At 39.0% G+C, this 27,950-nt stretch overlaps 1 protein-coding gene across 5 annotated transcripts in view; it reads right to left on the reverse strand.

Moving 5' to 3' along the window:
• The window catches only part of LOC121484470 (putative protein ZNF720), a 110,850-nt gene that overhangs the window by 64,970 nt on the left and 17,930 nt on the right, over positions 1-27,950 (reverse strand). For 3 of the 5 annotated variants that reach the window (XR_005986042.1, XR_005986044.1, XR_005986043.1), the window contains 2 exons: positions 23,994-24,098; positions 14,865-15,087 (listed from right to left, as the gene is read on the reverse strand). The gene's annotated coding sequence lies outside the window, so the exon portion shown is untranslated. Of the gene's footprint in view, positions 1-9,884; positions 11,423-14,864; positions 15,088-23,993; positions 24,099-27,950 lie in introns of those variants that run through there. The other 2 variants (XR_005986045.1, XM_041743783.1) reach the window with 2 other exon arrangements.

The raw sequence follows: 27,950 nt of genomic DNA on the forward strand, positions 1-27,950 counted from the left end.
TTTTGATCACAGAATTTTGTATCATTCTATGAATGTGGGGTATCACATTTATTGATTTATGTGTATTAAGGCATAAATAGGATGTGGTCATGGTGTATATTGTTAATGTGTTGCTGAATTTATTTTGTAAATAACTTGTTGAGAATTTTTATATTTACATTCATCACACATATTATTATTATTATTATTTAAAGATTTTATTTATTTATTCATGAGAGACAGAGAGAGAGGCAGAGTCACAGGCAGAGGGAGAAGCAGGCTCCATGCAGGAAGCCTGATGTGGGACTCAATCCTAGGACCCCAGGATCATGACCTGAGCAGAAGGCAGATGCTCAACCACTGAGCCACCCAGGCATCCCACATCATACCTATTAGCCAGTAGTTTAGCTTCCCTGTCCTTATCTGGTTTGGGCATCAGTATAAGTTTTTTTTTTAAATTTTTATTTATTTATGATAGTCACATAGAGAGAGAGAGAGAGAGAGAGGCAGAGACATAGGCAGAGGGAGAAGCAGGCTCCATGCAGGGAGCCTGATGTGGGACTCGACCCCGGGTCCCCAGGATCATGCCCTGGGCTGAAGGGCGTTAAACCACTGAGCCACCTGGGCTGTCCGAAGCCTACTTTTTCTAATAAAAATATTGCTACCACTTCTTTCTTTTGGTTTCTATTTGTATGAAATGTCATTTTTCAAGGCTTCATTTTGAGCTTATTTTAATCTGGAGTGAGTTTTTTGTAGGCATCATATAGTTGGTCTTGTATTTTTATCCATCCAACCACTCTATGACTTATGAGTGGAAAATGTAATCTATTTATGTGTAATTATAGATAGGTAAAGACTTGGCCAATGCCATTTTGTTTTCTGGCTATTTTGTTGTTTCTTGTATTGTTCTTCTTCTGTCTCTTTTTTTTTTTTTTTAAGATTTTATTTATTCATTCATGACAGACAGAGACAGAGAGAGAGGCAGAGACATAGGCAGAGGAAGAAGCAGGCTCCCTGATGGGAGCCTGATTCAGGATTCGATCCCAGGACCCCAGGATCACACCCTGAGCCAAAGGCAGATGCTCAACCACTGAGCCATCCAGGTGTCCCTGCTACTGGTTTTGAATTAATTTTCTGTAATGGTATGCTATGATTCTCTTTTGTATACTTTGTGAATGTAACGTAGATTTTTATTTTGTGGTTCCATGAGGCTTACATAAAACATCTTATAGATGTAATAACTTATTTCATGCTGATAAGAATTTAACTTCAAATGGACACAAAAATTCTATCCGTTACTTCTTCCCTCTTATTTTTTTGTATATTTGTATATAATCACAATTTACCTCTCTGTATAGTTTATGTACTAAAAATTGTTTTAACTGGGGATCCCTGGGTGGCGCAGCGGTTTAGCGCCTGCCTTTGGCCCAGGGCGCGATCCTGGAGACCCGGGATCAAATCCCATGTCGGGCTCCCGGTGCATGGAGCCTGCTTCTCCTCCCTCTGCCTATGTCTCTGCCTCTCTCTCTCTCTCTCTTTATCATAAATAAAAAAAAAACTTAAAAAAAATAGTGTTTAAAAAAATTGTTTTAACTATACTTATGTTTTTTAAAGATTTTTATTTATTCATGAGAGAGAGAGAGAAGCAGAGACACAGGCAGAGGGAGAAGCAGGCTCTCTGCAGGGAACCTGATGCGGGACTCAAACCAGGACCCCAGGACCACAACCCAAGCCAAAGGCAGACGCTCAACCACCAAGCAACCCAGGTGCCTCTTAACTATACTTATTTTTTAGCTATAGTTATTTTTAATAATCTTGTCCCTTAAACTTTATACTACTGTTAACTGTTAAGTGGTTAACATACCATCTTATATTATCAGAATACTCTTAATTTAATATACTAGTATATTAATACTCCATATTTAGTATATGGAGTAATACACTTACTCCATATGTCTGCTGTATATTCTCATATGTGTTTATATTACTTGTCCTTTTATTTCCACTTGAGGAACTCCTTTTAGCATTTCTTGTAAGGCAGGTCTAGTGATGATGAATTCCTTCAGCTTTTGATTTCTGAGGAAAGGTCTTTATCATTCCCTCATTTATAAAGGACTACTTTGCTGAATATTCTTTTTTTCTTTGAAGATTTTTACTTATTCATTCATGAGAGACAGAGAAAGAGAAAAGGCTGAGACACAGGCAGAGGGAGAAGCAGGTTTCATGCAGGGAGCCCAATGTGGGACTTGATCTTGGAACTCCAGGATCACGCCCTGAGCCAAAACCAGACAGGCTCAACTGCTGAGCCATCCAGGCGTCTCATACTTTGCTTAATATTCTTGTTTGGCAGTTTTTATCTTTGAGTAGAGCATCCTATTCTCCCTTGGCCTGAAGGTTTCTGCTGAAATATCCACTAATAGCTTTTTGAGGGTTTCCTTGTAAGTTAAAAGCTTCTTTTCTCTTACTGCTTTTAGGATTCTTTGATTTTGTCAGTTTTATTGTAATGTATACTGGAGAAGAAGTCTTTGAGTTTGGTGACCAATGAGCATCATGAACTCAGGGTATTCAAATCTCTGCTCAGATTTGGGAATTTCTCAACCATAATTTCCTTAAATAAGGTTTCTGCCCTCTTCTTTCTACCTATCCTCTGAGACTCCGGTAATTTACCAATTGTTTTTTGATGGTATCACATAGTCTTTCTTCATCCTTTTTCACTTTTTTCCCCTTGTTCTCTGGGTATTTTCAAGTTCCTATCTTCTAATTCTCAGATTAATTCTTCTGCCTGATTCTTATATTGTTGTTCTCTATTACTTTTCTTGAAATATATTTGACATATATAACATTGCGTAAATTTAAAGTGTACAACATGTCAATTTGATATATTTATATATTGTAATATATATTTATACATTACAATATATAAATTGTAGCAACTAGCTACATTGCCATTGTAGCAACTATCACCTCTATCATGTCACATAATGATGTCCTTTATGTGGTTGGGAAAATTAAGATGTAGTCTTTTAACAGGTTTGATTATTAAAATACAATATTGTCTATATTCACTATGGTGTGCATTAGATCTTCAGGGCTTATTTACTTCTAGTTTTAAGTTTCTACCCTTGAACAACATCTGTCCTAATCCCCAACCCCCTGCAACTGGTAATTACCATTCTGCTCCTTGTTTTTTTTTTTTTTTAAATATGTATTTTATTTATTCCTGAGAGACCCAGAGAGAGAGAAAGAGAGGCAGAGACACAGGCAGAGGGAGAAGCAGGCCCCATGCAGGGAGCCCGATGCGGGACTTGATCCCAGAACCCCGGGGTCACGACCTGAGCCAAAGGCAGCCGCCCAACTGCTGAGCCACCCAGGCGTCCCCTGCTCCTTGTTTTTATGAGACTGGCTTTTGAATTTTTAAAAAAGATTTATTTGACACACAGAGAGAGAACACAAGCAGGAGGAGCAGCAGGCACAGGGAGAGGGAGAAGCAGGCTCCCCACTGAGCATGGAACCCAATGTGGGGCGCATCCCAGGACCATGATCATGGCCTGATCTGAAGGCAGATGCTTAACCGACTGAGCCACCCAAGCACTCTAAGACTGGCTTTTTTTAGATGCCACATACAAGTGATATCATAAAGTATTTCTCTTTTCTGACTTATATCACTCAGCATATCCTTAAGGTGCAACCATGTCACAAATGGAAGGATTTCCTTCTTTTTTATGGCTGAATAATATTCCATTGTATATGTACACTGCATTTTCTTTAATCATCTGTCGATGTATACTTAAGTAACACTGGAATGAACACGGGGTGCAGATTATCTTCTGAAGAAAGCAATTTCATTACCTTTGAAAAAATACTCAGAAGCACATTTGCTGGGTTATATGCTCAATTTTTAATGTTTTGAGAAACCATCATATTGTTTTCCATAGTGGCTGTACCTATTTACCTTTGCACCAAGCGTACAAGTGTTTCTTCCATATCTTCAGCAACACTTGTTATTTGTTGTGTTTTCAAGAATAGCCATTATTATTGGGGTGAAGTGATCTCATTGTGGTTTTAAATTACATTTCTCCTATGATTAGGAATGTTGAGCACCTTTTCATGTACCTGTTGGCCATTTGTACATGTCCTTGGAAAATTTTTTGTTGATATCTTCTGTCCATTTTTTAATCAGTCTGCTTGGGAGTTTGAGGTTTATAAATTCTTCATATATTTTTGGCATTCACCTCTCGTTATCAGATATATGATTTGGAAATATTTTCTCTCATTTCCCAGATTATTATTACTTTTTTTTTTTTTTTTAAGATTTCATTTAATTGTTCATGAGAGAGACAAAGAGAGAGGCAGCAACATAGGCAGGAGAAGCAGGCTCCTTGCTGGGAGCCTGATCTGGGACTCAATCCCAGGACCCAGAAAGTGATAAATACAGAAACTAAAAGATCTCATATGTGCAATTTAAGAAACAAAACAGGAGAGCCTAGGGGAAGAGAAGGAAAAATAAAATAAGATAAAAGTAGAGGGAGGCAATTAAGAGACTCTTAACTATAGGGAACAAACTGAGGGTTGCTGGAGGGGAGAAAACTAACAACAATAAAGGTGTATCATACAATGACACCCCAGAAATATAAAGGACCATAAGAGCCAGCTATTAATCATCACATGCCAACACGTTGGATTACATAGAAAACAATGAACAATTCCTAGAAACATACAACCTACCAAGACTGAATAGTGGTAAAAGAGAAAATCTGAAGAGATCAATAATGAGTAAAGATACTGAATTAGTATTCAAAAGACATGTTCATAAGTAAAACCCCAGAACCAAATGGCTTTCCTGGCGAATTATACCAAACTTTTGAGGAACTAAAGCCAAAACTGCTCATTCTTCTAAAAAAATTAAAGGAGAAGACATTTCCAAACTCATGAGGCTAGCATTCCCCTGGTAGCAAAACCAGACAAGGGTACTACAGAAACAATATAAGTCAATAGCCTTGGAAAACATAGATGCAAATATCTTCAATACTGGCAAACAAAATTCCACATCACATTAAAGGATCATACACCATAATCAAGTGGGATTTATCTGTGAGGTTCAAGGATAGCTCACCATCTACAAATCAATAAATGTGATACACATTAAGAGTGAAGTGGAAAAAATTCTATTATATTAATAGATGCAGAAAAATTATCACTTTCAATATTCCCCTTTGAATTGCTTTTGCTGCATTCCATAAGTTTTGGTATACTGCATTTTCATTTTCTTCAAGATATCTTTTGGTCCTTCCTATGACTACTTTTCTGACACACTTGTTCAATTCTCACATATTTATCAATATTCCAGTATTATTCTTGATATTGATTTTATGGTTAGAAACAATCCTTGATAGGAATTCAGTCCTTTTGTATTTTTGAAGGCTTGTTTTGTGGCTTAACATATGATCTATCTTAGGGAATGTTCTCTGTGTACTTGAGAAGAACGAGCATTATACTGCTGTTGGATGGAATGTACTGTATATGTCTATTAGGTACACTTGATCTAAAGTGTAATTTCAAATCCAATATTACCTGTTTAAGCAACCTACCCACTAATGAAAGTTGGGTACTGAAGTCCCCTCCTATTACTGTAAATCTGTATATTTCTCCCTTTATAGCTCTTAATATTTGCTTATATATTTAGGGACTCCAGTCTGAGTACATACAAATTTATAATTTATAATCTCCTCGTGAATTAACCCATCTATCATTATAATAGCCTTCTCTGTTCCTTTGATGGATTTTAACTTAAAGTCTAATTGTCTGAGTATAGTTAGGCTTGCTCTCTTTTGATTATCATTTGTGTGGAATATTTTCCAACCCTCCAACTTTATCCTACATGTGTCCTATATTATGTCCTCAAAGTTAACATGAGTCTCTTGTATATACAACATAGGCTTGGATTTAAAATATCATCCAGCCACTCTATGCAGTTTATTTGGGAAATTTAATCCATTTATACTTTTTAAAGTATCTTTATTGGGGATCCCTGGGTGGCTCAGAGGTTTGGCACCTGCCTTAGGCCCAGGGCGCGATCCTGGAGTCCCCAGATCGAGTCCCGCATCGGGCTCCCGGCATGGAGCCTGCTTCTCCCTCTGCCTGTGTCTCTGCCTCTCTCTCTCTCTCTCTCTCTGTGTCTATCATAAATAAATAAATCTTTAAAAAAATAAAGTATCTTTATTATTTTTTATATTTTATTAAAATTAATTTGCCAACATATAGTATAACACCCAGTGTTCATCCCATTAAGTGCCCTCCTTTAGTCCCCATCACCCAGTCACCCCATCCCTCCATCCTCCTCTTCTGCAACCCTGTTTCCCAGAGTTAGGAGTCTCTCATGGTTTGTCTTCCTAATTTTCCCTCACTCAGTTTCCCTCTCTTCCCTTATAGTCCTTTTCACTATTTCTTATATTCCACATGTGAGTGAAACCATATGATTGTCTTTCTCCAATTAACTTTTTTCACTCAGCATAATACCTTTTTGTTCCATCCACATTGAAGCAAATGCTAGGTATTCGTCCTTTCTGATGGCTGAATACTATTCCATTGTGTGTGTGTGTGTGTATATATAACACATCTTCTATATCCATTCATCTATCGAAGGAAATCTTGGCTCCTTCCACAGTTTGGCTATTATGGACATTTTGGCTATTGTGGACATTTTATATACATATGTGTGTGTGTATAAATTTGATACATATATTTATATAATATTATATAAATAATATATAAAATGCATAAAATTTATACTTGTATAAAATGTATAAAATTTACACACACACCTATATACATACAGACACCACATTTTCTTTATCCATTCATCTGCCAAAGGGTATCATGGCTCCTTCCAGTTTGGCTATTGTGGACTACACTAATTTTTAAAGATGAAGACTCATTATTTCCATTTTGTTAGTAACAAAAGGACTACAATACAGGTAGAAGGTAACTTTCTTCCTCTCTTACTATCTTCATTTGTGGTTTAATAATCTTTTACTAGAAATATCCTTTGATTCCTTTTTCTTGGTATACTGTGTGTCTACTACAGGATTTTTATTTGTTTCCCATGAGGCTTACATAGAACTAGTTGTAACAGTCTAGTTTAACCTGAAAAAACTTAATTTTGATTACATACAAAAATTCTACAGTTGTACTCCTCCCTTCTTCCAACACTGTTACTGATGTTACAATTTACATATTTTAGTATATATCTACTAACAAATTATTAAAGTCATTGTTTTTAATTCTTTTCACTTTTATACTCGAAAAGAAAGTGGCTTATGAACCATCATTACAATATAACAAAATTCTGTATTTGATTATATACTTACCTTCACTAGTGACTTTTTGTTTTCATGCTGCTAATTAATTAGTGCTCTTCTGCTTCAGTATGAATGACTTCTTTTAACATTTTTTGTACGGCAACTCTAGTGGTAAAGAAATCTCTCAACATTTACTTGTCTGGGAACATCTTTATTTCTTAAGGATAGCTTTGCTGGTATAATATTTTTTGTCCATGGTTTTTCACTTTCAACAGTTTGATTATCCCACTCTCTTTTAATCTTCAAGGTTCTTATGGAGCTCCCTCGGATATTATAGATCTCTTCTTTGCTGCTAACAAAATTTTTACTTTGTCTTTTGACTTTTTAATGTGTCTTAATGTAAATCTAAACTTTCAATCTATTTGGGATCCTGTGGACTTCACATATATGCACTTTCTTTCCCCAGATGTGGTAAATTTTCTTTTTTTTTTTTTTTAAAGATTTTATTTATTTATTCATAGAGACAGAGAGAGAGAGAGAGAGAGAGAGAGGCAGAGACACAGGCAGAGGGAGAAGCAGGCATCAGAGAGCCCGACGCGGGACTCGATCCAGGGTCTCCAGGATCACGCCCTGGGCCGAAGGCAGCGCTAAACCACTTCGCCACCGGGGCTGCCCAATGTGGTAAATTTTCAAGACATTATTTCTTTACACACATTTTTTTGCCCCTCTCTCATTCTCTTCTTCTGACTTCCATAACTCATGAGACCACATAGAAACAATGTACAAGTCTTTTTTTTTTTTTTGTACAAGTCTTTAATGCTTTCTTCATACTCTTTCATTCTTTTTTCATTTTGCCCTGAGTAGATATCACATGTTCTGCTTAAGTTTGCGGATTCTTGGTTCAGCTTGCTCAAGCCTGCTTTTGAAAGCCTGTATTACACTTTTCAGTTCAGGAGCACCTGGGTGGTTCAGTCAGGTAAGCATCTGGTTGACTCTTAGTTTTGGCTCAAGTCACAATCTCACGGTCATGGGACTGAGCTTCACACTGGGCTCCACACTCAGCATGAAATGTGCTTCAGATTCTTTCTCCTTCCTTCTCTGCCCCTCCATGCTTGTGCACTCTCTTTCAAATAAATAAAATCTTTAAATTTTTCAGTTCAATTATGGTATTTTCCAGGTGTACCTTTCAATAGCTTGCATCTCTCTGTTCAGCTTCTCATTTTGCTTATATATTGTTTCCTATATGTTCATTTATCTGTATTATCTTATGAATCACTGTGCTTTTTAAAAAACATTTTATTTATTTATTCATGGGAGACACAGAGACAGGCAGAGACATAGGCAGAGGGAGAAGGAGGCTCCTTTTGGGGAGCCAGATGCAGGACTTGATCCCAGAACCCTGAGATCACACCCTGAGCCAAAGGCAGATGCTTAACCACTGAGCCACTTAGGTACCCAATCACTGTGCTTCTTTAAGGAAATTATTTTGTTCAGGAAGAAACTCATAGATATATGGTAAATTAATTTTTGATGTGTCAAAAATATGCAACTGGCAAAGGACAATTACTTTAACAAATGATGTTGGAGAAATTGGATAGCTACATGCAAAAAATGTAAGGTCTGAAACCATCAAACTCCTAGAGGAAACAGGTAGTTCTTGACACCAAAAGCAAAGGTGTAACAAAAGCAAAAATAAACAAGTTGGGACTACATCAGTATCAAAAGCTTACATCCGGCATGTGAAACTACAAAAAGTGAAAAGGCAACTTTGGGAATGGGACAAAATAGTTGCGAACAACATATTCGATATGAGATTATATGCAAAATATACAAGGATCTCCTACAATGCAATAGCTAAAATAACCTCATTAAAGAATTGGCAATGGACCTGAATAGACATTTGTCCAAGGAAGACCTACAAATGGCCAACAGTTACATGAAAAGGTTACTAATCACAAGGAAAAAGCAAATAAAAATCACCATGAGATATCATCTTACACCTGTTAGAATACCTATTATCAAAAGACAAGAGAGGGGCACCTGGGTGGCTCAACTGGTGAGGTCATGATCTTAGGGTCCTGGGATTGAGCCTCAAGTTAGACTCTCTGATCAGTAGGGAGCCTGCTTCTCCCTCTCTCTCTGCTGCTCTCCTCTGTTCATGTTCTTGCTCTGTTTCTCTCAAAATGAATAAATAAAAAATCTTTAAAAAGACAAGAGAGTAAGTGCTGGTAAGGATGTAGAGAAAAGTGAATGCTACACAATGGTGGGAATGTAAACTGATATAGTCATTCTGGAAGATGGAGTGGAGGTTTCTCAATAAACTAAAAACAGAATTACCTTATGATCTAGCAATTTATCCAAAGGAGGGTGAGAACTCTGTCAATAACAGATCTCTGTACTGGAGCATTCATTGCAGCATTATTCACAATAGCCCAGGTATGGAAACAACTTAAGTGTCCATGAACAGATGAATGGATCAAGAAAATGTTATATATACATATGAATATTATTCAGCCTTCAGAAAGAAGGAAATCCTGCCATTGTGACCACATGAATGAACCTGGAGTGATTTAATAAATGGAATCTTAAAAATAAATAAAGTCAAACTCCTAGAAATAAATCCAGTATTTTAATAATCCTTGTCAGGCATTTCACAGATTTCCATTTCTTGGTAGTTGGTAAATGAGGAGATTTCGTTTTTTTCTTTGATTGCACTTTCTGGTTTCTTCATGCTTAAGTTTGCATTATTTCTATCTTGAAAAGCAGCTGCCTGTCCTAGTCTTTATGGATGATTTTCATTTGGAGAGATACTCATCAATTACTAGTACTCAGTAAGTGACAAAATAGAGATGGAGCTTTTGAGGAATGCACTGGAAGGTGGGGGAAGACCCCTTAACACGTCCTCTCCCTCTTGAAGAAAAGCCTGAGTCCCTTGCTTTTTCTCAATGCAGAGCAAAGCTAACTGTAAGAGGATATCAAAGTTTTTGCTTCATTACTAATTTTCCCAGGAATCAAACTCTCTTGTTTAGTGCTAGGATGGGGCAACATAGACATCAACTCCATGTAGGGCACTCAGAAATGTTAAGGACAAAAACTTTTGTTGCAGAAAAGTTCTTAGTGTAAGAAAATCTCAGTTTTGTATTTATTCCCAATCTAAGCATCACCAGATTTTAGTAAAGGGCATGCCTACCCATCTCTTTGATCCTTTCTGACCCAAAAGACTGGCTCTGCAGGTCATTCCGTGTTCTGTATGATGTGAGATAAAAAAACAGCACTGTGAAGAAAAAACTCTAATACTTGGGATAAGGTCATTTTGCTTCCTTCCCTTTCCTGTAAAGGAAAAGCTTTAGCTATGTGCCTATTCCTAATTGTGCAGACCAATGGTGGATATAAAGGGCATGCTGTGACTTTTTCTTTGTTCCTGTCTTTCCCAGAAGACCAGGCTCTGCAAGTCATTCTGCACTTAGTAAGAAGCATGACAGAAAACGACTTCACAGAGGATGCATGGAGAGGTAAGGAGGCCAGGCATACACTACCAATCTTCACTCCCCTTACCCCATGGGAGAAATCACACCCCAAGGTATTAAGCTAGGTGCTGAGCTAAGGAGACTTGGAGACAAGCTGACATAAGTAAATTGTTCTTCTTAACCCTATAAATGCAACTACTATCAGTTTGTGCTAAGAATTGTGAATTTCTCTTTGAGGAATTTTGGAACCAGTATCATTATATGGATTTGTTTGTGGAGGAATGAGAGCTAAGGCTTCCTACTCAGTCATCTTGCTGCATCATTTCCATAATTTACTTTTTTACACTACAACATTGGAATAGAAACGAAGTCAAAGAATTTGACAAAAACCCAACAAAACATTCAGGAATATTGAAATACTCTTGAATCTCCAAAAGTCTTTCATTAAGTTGTTTCTAATATTCTCTTAAAAGGGGTGTCTAGGCAGCTCAGTTGGTTAAACATCCAAGGCTTGATTTCAGGTCGTCATGATCTCAGGGTTATGGGACTAAGTCCCACATCAAGGTTGTCACTGGGCATAGAGTCCGCTTGGGGTTCTTTCTCTTCCTTTCCCCCTGGCTTGCTTGTACATGTGTTTGTTCTCTTAAAAGAAAAAAATCAATCATGGATCCAAATATCCTATGTGTGGGATATGGAAAAATACAAGATGAGTTTGGAGCATCTCATACTGGAATGAGAAAGAAGTCTTCAAAAAAGAGAAGTCGGTTAAGCATCTAACTTTGGCTCAGATCATCATCTTGGGGTAGTGGGTTTGAGCCCCATGTTGAGCTCCCCATTCAGCAAGGAGTCTACTTATCCTTTTGCCTCTCCTCCTGCTCATGCTCTCCCTTTCTCTCATATAAATTTTTATCAGGGTAAATTAAAGGGACATATGGTTTAATCTGAAACAGCTACAATTTGCTCCCAGTTGCAAAAGCTGAAACAATTTGAGCAACAAAATTAATATCATGGTGTTGGATTAAAAATGTTACAACATAACACAATGTGTGTTGTGGGGGGTATATATGTATATATAAATGTAAAATTATATATATATGTAAATATGATATATTTATATCATATAAACTCTCTCTCTCTCTCTCTCTCTCTCTCTCTATATATATATATATATATATATAAAATAATTGAATAGATGAGACAAATCTTCCTGGCAGAAAAATACAAATTAATATGGGAAGATATTCCTGTTCCCAGGAGGTGGAGATTAATTTAACTATTCCCTCCCCTGTGGCTGGGCTGGACACAAACATATAATAACTTTATCTAATGTAGAGACCTGGAAAACACTACCTGAGCCAAGTGTTCAAGGTTAAAACATCCAGTGATGTATCATTTACCATGAATCTAATCATAAGAAAATCAGTCCCTACTTAAGAGATGCACCTGACCAGTTTCTACTTAATTATTCTGGCAAAAAAAAAATTCTGGCAAAGACATTTAGTACTATGTTGAAGAAAAGTGATGAGAGTGACACATCCTTGTCTCATCCTTCATCTTAGAGGAAAAGTAGTCACCTTTTCACTGTTGAATACTTTAGCTGTGGGCTTACCATATATGGCATTTCTTATGCTGCGGTACATTCCATTTATACCCATTTGGTTGAGAGTTTTTATCATGCCTGGGTGTTGAATTCTGTCAAAGGCTTTTCCTGCATCTACTGAGATGACTGTAGGAGTTCAATATACTATTTTGTTAATGTGCTGTATCATATCTATTGATTTGTGGATATTGAACCATCCTGCATCCCTAGAATACAACCCATTTGCTAATAGTGTATAATCTTTTAAATGCCCCGTTGAATTCAATTTGCTACTATTTTCATGAGGATTTTCACATCTCTGTTCATTAGGTAATTGGCCAGGAGTTTCCCTTCCTTTTCAGGTCCTTGTCTGGTTTTGGTATCAGGGTAATGCTGGAAATGAGTTTGGAAGTGTTCCCTCCTCTTCCATTTTTTTGGAATACTCTAAGAAGAATTGGTCATCTTTAAATGTTTGGTAGAGTTTGCCATGAAGTCTTTTGATTCTCAACTTTTGCTAGGGTTTTGATTACTATTTCAGTCTCTTTACTAGTAATTTTTCTCTTCAGGTTTTCTATTTCTTTGTGATTCAATCCTGGTAGGTTAAATATTTCTAGAAAGTGTCCAATTCTAGGTTGTCAAATTTGTTGGGATATAAAAGTGTTGTAGCACTTTTCTTCCTAATATTTTATTTAAATTCAATTTGACAACATATAACACCCAATGCTCATCTCATCATGTGCCCTCCCTGTGTGCCCATCACTCCATGCCCCCTCACTTCTCCCCTTCTGCAACCCTTTGTTTTTGTTTTTGTTTTTTTTTAAGATTTTATTTATTTATTCATAGACACACAGAGAGAGAGGCAGAGACACAGGCAGAGGGAGAAGCAGGCTCCATGCAGGGAGCCCGATGTGGGACTTGATCCTGGGTCTCCAGGATCGCACCCCAGGCTGCAGGCAGCACCAAACCGCTGCGCCACCGGGCTGCTCTTCTGCAACCCTTTGTTTCCCAGAGTTAGGAGTCTCTCATGGTTTGTCATCCTCTCTAATTTTTTACCACTCAGTTTCCCTCCTTTCCCTTATAGTCCCTTTGACTATTTTTTATATTCCACATGTGAGTGAAATTATATGATGATTGTCTTTCTCCAGCTGACTTATTTCACTCAGCATAATACCCTCCAGTGTAGCAGTCTTTTAGATCTTTGTGTGATGTCTGTTGTAGTGTCTCTTATTGATGTCTATTGTCTCTTATTTCTAATTTTCTTTTCTCGAGATCTTCTTTTTTTCTTGCTAAGTCTAGCCAAAGAGTTTGTCAATTTTCTTAGTTTCATTAATCTTTTCTTTTGGTCTCTATTTCTGCTCTAATTTTCTTCCAACTTTGGGCTTAGTTTGAATTTTCATTTTCATTTGCCTCAAGATATTTTTTTAATTCCTTAAACAGCTTATTCTATGTTGTTCAATTACAAAATATTAAGTCCACAAATATGTGGAAATTATCTAGCTTTTTTTTAAAATTTATTTATTCATGAGAGACACAGAGAGAGAGAGACAGAGATACAGGCAGAGGGAGAAGCAGGCTCCATGCAAGGAGCTCGGTGTGGGACTCTCCCGGATCACGCAATCACACCCTGAGCCAAAGGCAGACGCTCAACCACTAAGCCCCCCAGGCATCCCTCCAGCATTCTTCTCATCCTTGATTTCTAGTTTTAACCACTGTGTTTAGAAAAGAGGCTTGATATAGTTTTCTAGCCTAGCATATGTTACATCCTGGAGAATGTTCCATGTGTGCCTAAGAATTTGCATTCTGATGTTGTTGGATAGAACGTTGTACAATTGTCTGTTGACGTCATCTGGTATAATATAATTTAAGTCCAAAGTTTCCTTATTGATTTTCTGCCTGGATGAAGTCCCCTATTGTTTTATTCCTGTCTCTTAATACTTGATATATGTATTTAGATGTTCCCACTATGGGTGCATAAGTATTTATAAATGTTATATCCTCTTGTTTGACATTGTTATCATTATACAATGACCCTCTTTGTCTTAAAGTCTTTTATAACTCTGGCCACACTTTCATGGAAGATCCTTTTGCAATATTTCATTTTCAGTCTGTATGTGTCTTTAAGGCTGAAATCAGTCTCCTGTACATAATATATATTGTATTTATACCCATTTAGCCACTCTGTCTTTTGATGGGAGAATTTAGTCCATTTACATTTAATGTAATTATTCATAGGTATGTGCTTACTACTATTGCCATTTTGTCCCTTTATGATTTGCTGTCTGGCATACCTAAATCTAATCCAAGTTTTTGATTTGCGGTTACCATGAAGATTGATAAGCTGAGAAAATTTTACATTTTTTACTTTCCTCCCCCATGTTTTGGTTTTGATGTCACAATTTACATATTTTACCTTATATATCCATTAACATTACTTAAGTTATAAATATTTTTAATACTTTTGTCTTGCAACTTTCATACTAGAGTTAGGTGATTCACCCACCACCAACACAACATTAGAGTATTCTGAATTTATGTATTTACCTTTACTAGTTAGTAGCAGAAAAGCTTGAAGTCCCTTTAAGATTTCTCACAAGGCCAGTCTTAATGAACTCCTTCAGACTTCACTTGCCTGGGAAACTTCCTTCTGAAGGACAATTATGCCAGGTAGAGTATTCTTGGTTGGCAGTTTTCTTCTTTCAGCACTTTCGGAGACTTTGGGTTTGTGATTCTGTGAACTCCTGGCAGAAATGCAGTATCGCTTCACCTGTAGTTTCAGAGATACTAAACATCAAAAACTAAAAAACAAAACAACTTTCCCAATCCCCATAAGTGATTAGATTTTCTACTATGTATTCAAGGTCAAGTATATGGGAAAAGTTTTCTTTTTCCAAAATAACTGTAAGCAGACAAGTTCCCACATGGTGGAAACAGAAAATATTTAGATGCTGTGATCTGCTAGATGAGAGAACCGTAGGAAGCATGTGCATTTAATTGAGAAGTTCACTGTCCCCAACATATAATTATCTGTTCACCCTTAGTCTCCTAAACTTTAAAAAAAGTTAGCCACAGAAACAAGGAAGTATGCAAAAGGCTTGAGAAAAATTTTCCAAGAAGAGTGAAAGTAAAAGTGAAGGGGACATGCCATGAACTTATATTAAAAATCACTGGACATGATTTATACAATTGATGCAAATAGGAAAAGTCTATTTGACATACTTGTTCTCTAAAGAAGTATGAGAGACACAGAGACATAGGCAGAAAGAGAAGCAGGCTCCCCATAGGGAGCCCAATGTAGGACCCAATCCCGGGACTCAGGACCACGCCCAGGATGGAAGGCAGATGCTCAACCCCTGAGCCACCTAGGCGTCCCTCTCTACAACTTTCTACCATGTACAAGATTTCACACATCTCATTTTGTAATAGTTTTATTTAACTCAGATGTGAATAGAGGAACAGGTAATCTGATAATGCTCATAACTTCATTTCTTTTTTTAAATTTTTTTAAAAAGATTTTTTTTTATTTATTCATGAGAATATACACAGAGAGAGAGGCAGAGACACAGGCAGAAGCAGGCTCCATGCAGGGAGCCCGATGTGGGACTCGATCCCGGGTCCCCAGGATCACGCCCTGGGCTGAAGGCGGCACTAAACCACTGAGCCACCTGGGCTGTCCCATAACTTGATTTCTATACAATATTGTTTCAGAGACTAAAGTTTCATGCCTCACAGTTAGGGTATCACATTGTTTCATAATGTGATATTATTGTTCATTTACTATGATATCTAACATTGCACTTTGACCCTGGCACACAAGCAAAGAAGTCTTGTCTAATAATTGAGTCAATCTGTTTTCATGAAATCCAAGTTGGTCATGGGGCAGACTCTACTGTTATATATATCAATAGTTCACCTAACTTAAGAACTCCAAATCTCTATTCATAGTTGATACTGACCTACAGAAAATATTTCTGCATAGGAGCACCTGGGTGGCTCAGTGGTTAAATGTCTGCCTTTGGCTCAGGTCGTGATCCTGGGGTCCTGGGATTGAGTCCCACATCAGGCTCCCTATGGGGGAGAGGGAAAATATAATCTAACAATATTGATCCTAGGATTAATAGCAATTCTAAACAGGATATCCATGATAACTGTGAATGTTACAAAAGAGCCTCTCACAAAAATGAACTAGGAAAAAATGGTTTAATAAGCAGGGGGAAAAAAGCTGATTCTGCTATTTTAAAAAATATCATTAAGTCATTTCTACTGAGTTTAAGAGCACTGAATGGTGCTCTTAACGTGGGTTCTCACATTTCTGTAATAGGCTTTAGTTCTACTTACTGAAATTGAAGAAATAACCTTCAATCCTTTCAAATTTCAAGGAAACATATCTACATTTGATCCCTGTCTCCTTCCCAAAGTCACCACAATTGCCAAAACATGGATTAGAGCCATAATAGGATACAATTTATATTCTATACACACAAACAGAGACCACATCTACACACAGGTACAAACACAAGCCTGAATTAACATTCAAATACATTATCACATATACTCACACACAGTCACTTGCATACTCACACAATCCACATTCACAAACACCAATGCAGAAACACCACATACAGACTCCTTCTCAACATACCCATAATGGAACATACTTATGATGACAAACTCAGAGTCACGCTCAGGTTCACAAAAATCTCATCCAATCACATGATAGAAGTGTTTGTATATGGAAAAAAATAGGATTAACTACAGTCCCCTGGATGTCCAAAAACAAAAGCTCTTTCCACTCTTTATACTCCAACATAGCAGAACTCCACAAGGACCATATTCACAGTGTGCCACTGAAAGAGTAAGGAGCAGTGCCACTTTAGGTTGAAGTACATGACATGAATACAAGTAGTGATATGGGGTGGGGGTAAGAATGAGGGGCACAGGGATAAATGGAGCTGCAGAGAGTCTCAGGGCTTGGGGTAACAGAGCCACAGAATAAGAGAGGACAGGAACTATGTTAGTTTCCAAGGGCTGCTGTAACAAATTACCATAACTAGGTGGCTTAACAAACCAAAAAATTAGTGTCTCACAGTTCTGGAGGTTCTTAGATATCTGAAGTCAAGCTGTTGGCAGAAGTCAAGCTGTTGGCAGGGCTACACTTCATTTCAAGAATGGAGTCTTCCATCTTTCTAACTTCTAGAGACTGTCAGGTATCCTTGGCCTTCCTCGGCTAGTAGATGATTACTCAGTCTCGCCTTCATCGTCACACACTGTTCTGTGTGTGTGTCTAAACTTCTCTGTTATAGGACACCAGCCACTGAATTCAGGCTTACTCAAATCCAGTATGACTTCGTATCCACTTAGTCACATCTGGAAAGATACTACTTGCCCAATAAGGTATAATTACAGGTACTGTGAATTAGGACTTGAGCATATTTGAGGCACACTATGTAACCCACAACAGGACTAAAGGGCACTAGGCAGTTAAATGTCGCTGAAAGATTAAAGTGCACTACAGGTTTTAAGGTTGGGGGTGGGTATATGCAGGAGCATTAAAGATACGAGGCATATGTGTGTTGAAGGAATAAGAGGGTGATGGAAATCATGAGAAGGAAGGGGATAATGGATGAAGAATTAACTGGCAAAAGGGAGTTCAAAGGCAAGGCTGGGTCAAAGGCATGCAAACCTTATTGCCCATGAAGGGTTAAAGAACAAAGGGGCAGAAGGGGGATGGCTGCTTATGAATGCAATCCTGGGGGTATTCAGTGGTCTAACCAGAGATGAATGGTGGGAAGAAAAGATCAGGCCTGAGGAATATAATGGGCACAGGGATTTAACGTGGGTAGAGAGGGATCATTGGAGCTGGGAGAACAATGGGAATCAGTAGGCTTAAGGGCCCATGAGAAAGAGGGAGTATAGGGTTGGGGGTAATGGGTACAGTGTCATAAGAAAACTAAGGACTCCTGATAAATAATGGCAGTGAACATAAAAGACACAATAAATGCGCTGAAGTCACGGGATGGGGGGGAAGATAAATGGCAGTGGAGAAGGAGGAAAGATCGAAGGATGGAAGATTTGGGGGCAACAGAAGGGGAGGAAGTTTAAGTTGAGGCCTCTAGGATCAGGCATAAAGTAGTTTATTGGTATAGAGGTCTAAAATGCACATGATGGACTAGAAGAGCTATGAAGAAGACTAGAGGGTCATTTGCAGGGCAAGCCTGAGGTCTCATAGATATCTAAAGTTAGGAGGGTGAAGATATTGAGGTCACAATGGGGGATAGAGAGGAGGGGTGGAGCTGGACCACCCGTGTGTGTGTGTGTGTGTGTGTGTGTGTGTGTGTGTGTAATGGAAGTTGTAGGGGTTCAAATGGAGGCTACTAATTCATTTTCCTACTCATTTAATTCTCTGATTTGCACTTGATTCACAATTGTCAACAATTTCTAATTTCAGCCCATGAGGCAATAACCTTACTTATATAAAATACCCAGAAACCCGTCCAATTGAATATACAGTAAAGGACCATAGGTCAAATTTTGAGAAAACAATGAGAGTCAGTATTTTCTCTCTTCTTTCAGGATAACCATGCATAAGATGTGACCATGGAGGGGGTCACATGGGAACCATTAGAAGAAAATGGTTTTTACCAACAACCTGAATGATCCTGGAAGTGACTGCTGACCCAGAGGTTCTGAGAAGATTCAATGCCTCATGAAACATTGATTTTAGCATTATAGGCCCTAACCAGAAAGTCCAGCCAAACCCACGGAAATTCAGATATATAAACAAAATATGTTTTTGTTATCTCCTATCTCCTGCAATTGGTTATGGAAGTGATAGAAAAAAAAACTAGAAATGGACATATCATTAATTTTAAACTAAAAAAAATTAAATATAAATTTATAAAATATTTAAAGTAAAAATCCTCATTAAATTACCCCTAATCAATAATAGTTTGATGTTCAGTAATAATAACTTGTCAGGTTTAGGTGGATCCTCCCTCTTATGCAACTTCAAAGTATAACACACACAGGCACTAAAATATTTTATACCTGGTTCAATGTTTACATAAATATTTCATATCAAACTTAATGTCGATCAAATTGCTCTCCTTGGGATCCCTGGGTGGCGCAGCGGTTTAGCGCCTGCCTTTGGCCCAGGGCGCGATCCTGGAGACCCGGGATCGAATCCCACGTCGGGCTCCTGGTGCATGGAGCCTGCTTCTCCCTCTGCCTATGTCTCTGCGCCTCTCTCTCTCTCTCTCTCTCTCTCTGTGTGTGTGTGTGTGTGTGACTATCATAAATAAATAAAAATAAAAAAAAAACAAATTGCTCTCCTTAAACAACGCTACATGGAGGTGGCATTTTTACACCTAGAAATTGATCTGCAGCAACACAAAAAACACATCATATCCCACAATAATTGTAAATGTAACAACCTTGTTGAAATACTCTTGTTTATACAATTACATAGTTGAATGTTATCTATCTTCTGCTATTACATACATCATGAAATGTGGATCTTTGATTCGTACACATGTGACTTACCGGGTGGTTCTGGGACATGAGATTGTTGCACCATCATGACTGTGCATTCTTACAGTAGATGGAAAAATGCTGAACTACCCTTGCAAATGGGTTTAAAAACCTTTAATATTCTGGGACACCTGGGTGACTCAGAAGTTAAGTGTCTGCCTTTGGCTCAGGGTGTGATCCTGGAGTCCTGGGATTCAGTCCCACATAGGGCTCCCTGCATGGTGCCTGTTTCTCCTCCCTCTGCCTGTCTCTGCCTCTCTCTCTCTGTGTGTCTCTCATGAATAAATAAAGAAAATCTTAAAAAAAAAAAAAAAAGGGATCCCTGGGTGGCGCAGCGGTTTGGCGCCTGCCTTTGGCCCAGGGCGCGATCCTGGAGACCCGGGATCGAATCCCACGTCAGGCTCCCGGGGCATGGAGCCTGCTTCTCCCTCCGCCTGTGTCTCTGCCTCTCTCTCTCTCTCTCTGTGACTATCATAAATAAATAAAAAATTAAAAAAAAAAAAAAAAAAAACCTTTAATCCCTACCAACTGTGTTTCCACTGTTAAAGAAATTAAACAGAAAAGCCATTAGACTCAACTGGCTCTAATGGCCTAGGTAGCCTCAGTAAGCAAACCACAGCTTAATTCACAGTCACTGCACTGGAATGGAAGAAAATGAACTTATAAACAGATAATTAGGGGATGCCTGGGTGGCTCAGCAGTTGAACATCTGCCTTCAGCTCAGGGTGTGATCCTAGGATCTGGGATTGAGTCCCACATCCAGCTCCTTGCAGGAGGCCTGCTTCTCCCTTTGCCTGTGTCTCTCCCTCTGTGTATGTCTCTCATGAATAAATAAATAAAATCTTTAAAAAAACAACAGGTAATTACAGTCAACTAGGCCTTCCAAAAATAAGTCAACTGCCTAAGGTATATCCAATCAGACGCTGTCTTTGCTTTGCTTCCATATCTTCTCTGTAAAAACCTTACTGCTGGGCAGCCCAGGTGGCTCAGGGGTTTGGCGCTGCCTTCAGCCCAGGGCGTGATCCTGGAGACCTGGGATCGAGTCCCACATCGGGCTCCCTGCATGGAGCCTGCTTCTCCCTCTGCCTGTGTCTCTGCTTCTCTCTGTCTCTCATGAATAAATAAATAAAATATTAAAAAAAAAAAAACCTTACTGCTATCTCCTACAGGTGGAGCATACCTAACCATTTGAATATACAGATTAACTGGCCAAATTAATTCTTAAAAATCTGAATGTACATCATTAGTTCATCTTTTAATACTACCTACCACCTTTCATTTTGAATGCTTTACTGATCTGACCTTATAGACATCTTGCCCACTCGCAACGTGTAAGAAGACTCAGTAAGCCGTTTTTCCCTGTGCCACTCCACCCGCTTGTGCACATGCGCACAACACACCAACACGATTGCTGTCAACTTGCTCAGATTTCACTCTTGATAATGGCTCCACAAAGCTCCTGTGCAGATAGTTTCCTACCATGTGCTGCACATGTGCACAGAGGACTTCTGGCAGAGATGCCTTCTGGGTCTCGAAGGGCATTGCTGTTCTCAAAGCCAAATTCTGCAGTCATACTGCAGGTTTCCTTCCTTCACCAGCCCAGGTTCTCCAGAGCACCAGCTCTGAATCCCATCTTAACCAAATCCACACACCTAAGTTCACAGTTTAGGCAATCTAGGACCAGAGTCGATGGATGGACCAGTCCTCCCTTTGACTAATGCTATTATCATACCCAGAGTTTCTGATGCCCTCTCCCGTTTCTGTCTTCCTAGTGCCAAAGCCACACATGCACAGAGAACACGGGTGAACACCTGAAGAACAGGAATCCCACACATCCACAATGCAGGGGACCTCAGAGCAGACGGGGGATCTGGGACCAGCCATCCCGTGTCACTGTGCATTTAATATAAATGCACAAGGCACCCATCAATCCCATCTTATAATCACGCTGGACTTCTGTTTCATAGTTCGGGCTTAGCATTGTGGGCACAGAGCTCAGCTGCCCATAATTTGCATCCAGATACATCCTTGTATCAAAATGGAGTATGCAGAGCCTAAGAGAGAACTGTCAGTTCAAATTCTGTCGAAAATGACCTCAGATTACAAAACTGCCCCCCACAGCTCCATCACAGCCTCTGACCCTCCCTTCTCAGAACAGCTCAGGGAACAGAGTTCCTGCCAGCTCCACCTCCTAGGTGGCCTGAGTTGGCATTCACACTTTTCTGAGGCTCAGACTCAGTTAAAGGTGAACAAAGGACTTAAAATTTGGTGAGTCAGTTTCACCTTTCTTGTTAAACCAAAACTTCCAAAGTAACAGGTAGCATCCCATCTTCCATTACTGGGGTGTCCACTGGTAGTCCATACGTAAAAAATGAACAAAATACACATATACAAATGAATGAACCATCAAATTTCCCTCAGAACCTCTAATCTACCCTTTATCTGCCAGTGTAATGTCTGTATTTCTGCCATTAAATCCAACACAATTTTTATGATTACTGATAATGAAAAGGGAGAGCATCTCTACTCCCAGGAAGGCAAACTCAGTATCCTAATCTTCCTGGGAAAAATGGACACATAATACCCAATTCCCAGGGTATTTCAAAGATTAACTCAGATAATGTATTTATGACATCCAGCACAACGTCCTGGACACAATGCATCCTCAAATACCTGTGAGCATGTAGTAGATACTCAGTAAACACTAAACCCATAAAGGAGTACAATTTTTTTCCCCTAAAAACAGCCTATTTAAACTTCCCAAACTGGGATCCCTGGGTGGCGCAGCGGTTTGGCGCCTGCCTTTGGCCCAGGGCGCGATCCTGGAGACCCGGGATCGAGTCCCACGTCGGGCTCCTGGTGCATGGAGCCTGTTTCTCCTTCTGCCTGTGTCTCTGCCTCTCTCTCTCTCTCTATCATGAATAAATAATAATAAAAAAATAAAAATAAAATAAATAAACTTCCCAAACTGCAGCAAGTGAGTAGAGTAGCTGTTAGTGATCTTTACTGGGAATAAGCAGTGTATGTGTTCAGATAGGATGCTGATATAATAGGACAGCTTTCTCTCGCTTAGGGCTACTGGAAATAAAATCAACCTCAACGGCTGTTAAAAATACCAATTAATGAGGGATGCCTGGGTGGCTCAGCCGTTGAGCGCCTATCTTTGGCCCAGGGCCAAAGATCCTGGAGTCCCAGGATTGAGTTCTGCATCAGGATCCCTGCATGGAGCCTGCTTCTCTCTCTCTGCCTATGTTTCTGTGTGTCTCTCACAAATAAATAAAATCTTCAAAAAAATCAGTGAGCCTATCTCAGATCTAGGGAATCAAAGTCTCTGAGTGTGGGAATCCAGACTGCTTTTAATGGGAACCTCAAGAGATTCCTATGTTCGTGAAATTCTGACAAGCAATGTTTAGCAAAGTCATTCTCACTTTTGGCTTCCCATTGGAATCCCCTATGTAGTTTTCACAACTACCATCTCCAGTGTTCCAACACAAGATAATGGCATTTGGTACTTGATGGGACCTAGCATCATTTAAATCTTCATGATGTGACCCGGGATACTCCATTGTGAGGCCAAAGTAAATACTGTGAGGCTCCCAGGTACATTTCTGAGGATGGAGTACAGGGTCTGGCCAATAGGGAAGCCTCCATGGGGAGGGTTGCTCTGCATAAAATTTGATAAGGGGGGGGTTAATCTAACCCATATTCCTGATGTTGTATCAGAATTTGTGTCTCCAGAAGACAAATACACCTCAAAATAAGAGAGGAATAAATCACATTGGGGCCATCACTTAGAAACTATATATATATATATACAGACACACACACACACACGCACACACACACACACACACACAGATTTTCATATGCCCCCAGAAACAATGGAAGAACAATCAGATCATATAGACCCTCAGTGGCCATGGAGAGGCTTTCAACTCTCACTGTGAATGCCATGGAAGACACTGGAACAGAAGGTAAATCCTTAGAGGATGTAGGAGCTTGTAAAGAGTAAGATAGAAGATGTTCCTCTGTTACCACCTGAGAATTAAACCTAGGCTTCCATTCCAGAATCATTCCATTCAAACAGAGCTTCCCAAACCACATTTTAAGGTATAGTTTTCTCCTTTGACTTTTGGCTCTCACCTGTGTCATCTGTTTCATTTATTCTCACCATCTAACGGGTATGTGGCTACTGTCTCCTTTCCGTTTATGTACTTTCTTTTTCCAAACAAGGTGACCAGATTCAGCCTAGAGACAACAAAACCGGTTCATAAGAAAAAAAGAAAGAGGACTCTTGCTGGAAAACCTTCAATTTCAAATCCAACACTATGCTCAGTAGAAAGCACATTACAGAAGGTTATAGAAAATTATTTCTTCAAACACTGTTTCCTGATATACTCTTTAGAGATTTTTTATTCATGAGACACACACTGAGAGAAGCAGAGACATGGGCGGAGGGAGAAGCAGGCTCTGTGCAGGGAGCCCGATGTTGGACTTGATCCCCGGACTCTGGGATCACGCCTTGAGCCAAAGGCACTCAACTGCTGAGCCACCCAGGCATCCCTGATGCACTCTTTAGAATACTTAGGAAGCATTTTCAATTTTCAGTTCCTTAACTCCACTTTCAAGAACTGCTGAATCAAAAATGAGGAACAGATATTGGCAACAATATTCTATGCCATTTAATGAATTCTCAGTAATCTAGAGTGACAGAGAAACCTTAAAAAAGGGAAAGATTCATGATGTTTCACCTTAACATTTCTTTCTTTTCACCAACAAATGCCTAGTTATTTCCTTGAAATGATTTCATCATTTGTACTGAGTTACACTATAGAATTTAAGATACTTGAACATACAGAAATTATACAATGCTGGTTTCCTTTTGCTGGAAATAAAAACAAAATAATAAAGAAGAGAATATACATGACATTTCAGGGAATAAAATGGAAAACTAGAGGATCAATGACTAATTTAGAACCTTTACCTACAGGGTACCCCGATGGCCCAGAGGTTTGGTGCCACCTTCAGGCCAGGGTATGATCCTGGAGACCCGGGATCGAGTCCCACGTCAGGCTCCCTGAATGGACCCTGTTTCTCCCTCTGCCTGTCTCTCTCTCTCTATCTCTCTCTGTCTCTCATGAATAAATAATTAAAATCTTTAAAAAAAAATTTCAATCTGAAATTTCTTATAGAGTTCCAGCAAAGCAGATTTAAAAGAACCTATATAACCAGTCACTATTCTTGCTGCACTTATGTGAATAATTAGACCAAGTTTGTCAAAACTGGGCTTATTTTACAAGCACATTAGTCTTAATTTGACTAACTTTGGTAAAAATGAGGATGATTTTAGAGAGAAAAATTATATTTTACTAACACACTTTTGTGCATGGTAGATTCCAGTTCTGGTGTACTATTTTAAAATTTTTGTTGCTTGTCTATAAAACTGGGCTGGATCCTGAATTCTGGTTTCCTCAAGTATCTGGCTGTGACTCTTCAAACTAACTTTTCCAATTTTCTCCCATTCTTTGGACTTGGGATCACTGAGAACTAAAACTGCCCTTTTTCCTGCAAACTAGAAGACTCCAGGTCAACTTCAGAGAAATTTCCACAATAGCCCATGTTTACACAGTCTTCTTGCCTGTTACCACATGTACCACTCAGGAAGCTCACAGACACAGTCTAACTGCACAAGAGGAAAATCTCTCAGATGATCACTGCCTGTACTCACTCCATCTAAGAGACATTAAGCCTGACGTCTAGAAATCTTCCCATTGATGGCATTTAGGACTCAGACATTGATTGGGTTTACCATGTTTCAACCATTTACCTGTGTGTTTTGTTTGTTTTTTAAGTAGATTCCATGCCCATCACGGGACTCAAAATTAAAACCCTAAGATCAAGAGTGTCATGCTCTTCTGACTGAGCCAGCCAGGTAGGCACTCCTGGAATTCTTTAGATCAGAAATTTATGAATATCTTTTATAATTTCTAGAAACATATGCTTTTCAGAGTACAACTTTCAATAAAACATAAAATGTTTACTAACAGACTCAAATATCTTTAGTTTCTCTATAATAAGAAGCCAAAAGCAGATAAACCTATGTTTAGTAATTGTTTCATTATTTTACTTTATTTGGAAAAGACTTAGATGTCCAATGAGTTTCAGCCATTTTATCACTTAACTAGCAAAACTTCAAAGTTTTGGGTTACCAAAGGTTTTGGAAGCTATAAACCTTTTACCTATTCAACCTACTTGTTCTTAACAATTACCCATGAAAACGTCATAAGACAGACAAAATGAACCATTATTTCTATGACATGGATAGTAACAGAGATAAGACTAATATAACTAATAATTTTAGGTATAATAGAATTTTTTAAGACTATTTATTTGAGAGAAAGGGAGACAGAGCATAAGCAGGCAGGAGGAGACGAGTGAGAGGAGAAGCAGGGTCCCCACGGGGAGCCCAATGTACGGCTCCATCCCAGGATCCCAATGGGTACATGCAGGATCAGGACCTGAGCCAAAGTCAGAGGCTTAACCAAGTGAGCCACCCAGGCACCCACAACATAATTTTTATATTTAATGCTGATAACTATAATGAAACAGCTATTTTAATTAAATCAACAAACTTGAATAAGTTTCAATACCAAATATGTTACATCTATGACTACTAAAAAAGTCAATTAATTTGTTCCCTATTGTCAGTTTTACCTTGGGGCTCTTGTGAGGAAATCTGAAGTGGGAGGTATAAGTCCAGGAGCGCCTCCGGGCCTATTCATGTTGATCTGAGAAGTGCTTCCATTTGAACCTCAAAAGGAGGTTTCTGTGAGGGTAGAATAGTAAGGGGAGGAGGTACAGAAGCTAAGGTTGTTGGAGGTGCTGGGGATGGTATAAAGGCGAACAATATGAGCAGCACCAGAAGGACGGGGAGGCAGAATCAAAGACCATGTTTAATTTGGGGCTAACATTCCCTATGTCTGTCTACTGTTTCTCCCTCTTGCAAAACAGGCTTTTTCTCAGGTTCCTTTTTGGCTTTCTGCACCATTCATTCAAAAATATGTCCAAATGGACTTACTATGGAAACAGAAAGAACATTCCCCCTCTAACTAGGCAAAAGTTCAAAAAGAACACAGAAGAAAGAAAACTAAACTAAATGAAGCGCGGAGAGTATCTTATAGCACTCCTTCTTCCCCAAGAGCTGGGAGATTCACCAACTGAACCAAACAGCTTCTTAGAAAGCTAAAAGAGCCAAAATAAAACCCTGTACTTGAAGGCACCATATTAGGAGGAAGAAATCCAAGAGATCCACTAAGTGGCCATCTTTCTTCTAAGCATAACATGATAAGGTGGAGTTACAACAACAACAACAGCAAAAAATCACTTTTTCTTGGTCTTGGTTTAATAACTAAAAGACAAAAATACGAAGAACCCTCCCTCCCAAAAGCCTCCCCCAAACCCCACCAATCAGCCGGTATTCTCCCTAGGAGGTTTGGGAGAGGACAGTTACCATCCCCCATTTTCATACACACACACACACACACACACACACACACACACACACACACACACACAATTTCCAACAGAGATCTTCCCAAATGTATACCCTACATTCCCATTTATGCCACATCCGTTCCTTTTTCCAATGGTATCTTACAAATTACTATGGTCCCTGCCACAACCCAATCTATGGAAGCCTGAACAAATGCATTACAAAACCCTGAAACAAATGGTTCACTAAAATCCAAAACAAGTGATTCAAAACCACACAACAGCAGGGAGCCAAAGAAGGGCAGAGTTCTATGTATACTTATTGAGGGAACTTACCAGGAGCCAAAACTTTAGGACCCACTACTTATAATTCCATTTTCTGTTTGACCAAATGTGGTTAAGGAGTCAATGGCAGTTCGGGGCGCCTAACTGAAACTTGAAACAAAACAAGTTTCAGCAGCTGCAAGGGTCTGTTCTCATCCCTCAACCCAGGGTCAATTAGCCTCAAGTAGCTAGCTCTGATCCATTATTAGCTCAGGAAAGAAATGAGTGTGTTTTGGCATGCTGTTGTGGCCAACTGCTCCATCTGGACAATCTCAAGGGAGCTGG

This window comes from Vulpes lagopus, chromosome 2, assembly GCF_018345385.1.
Source record: "Vulpes lagopus strain Blue_001 chromosome 2, ASM1834538v1, whole genome shotgun sequence".
Classification (NCBI taxonomy): Eukaryota; Metazoa; Chordata; class Mammalia; order Carnivora; family Canidae; genus Vulpes; species Vulpes lagopus.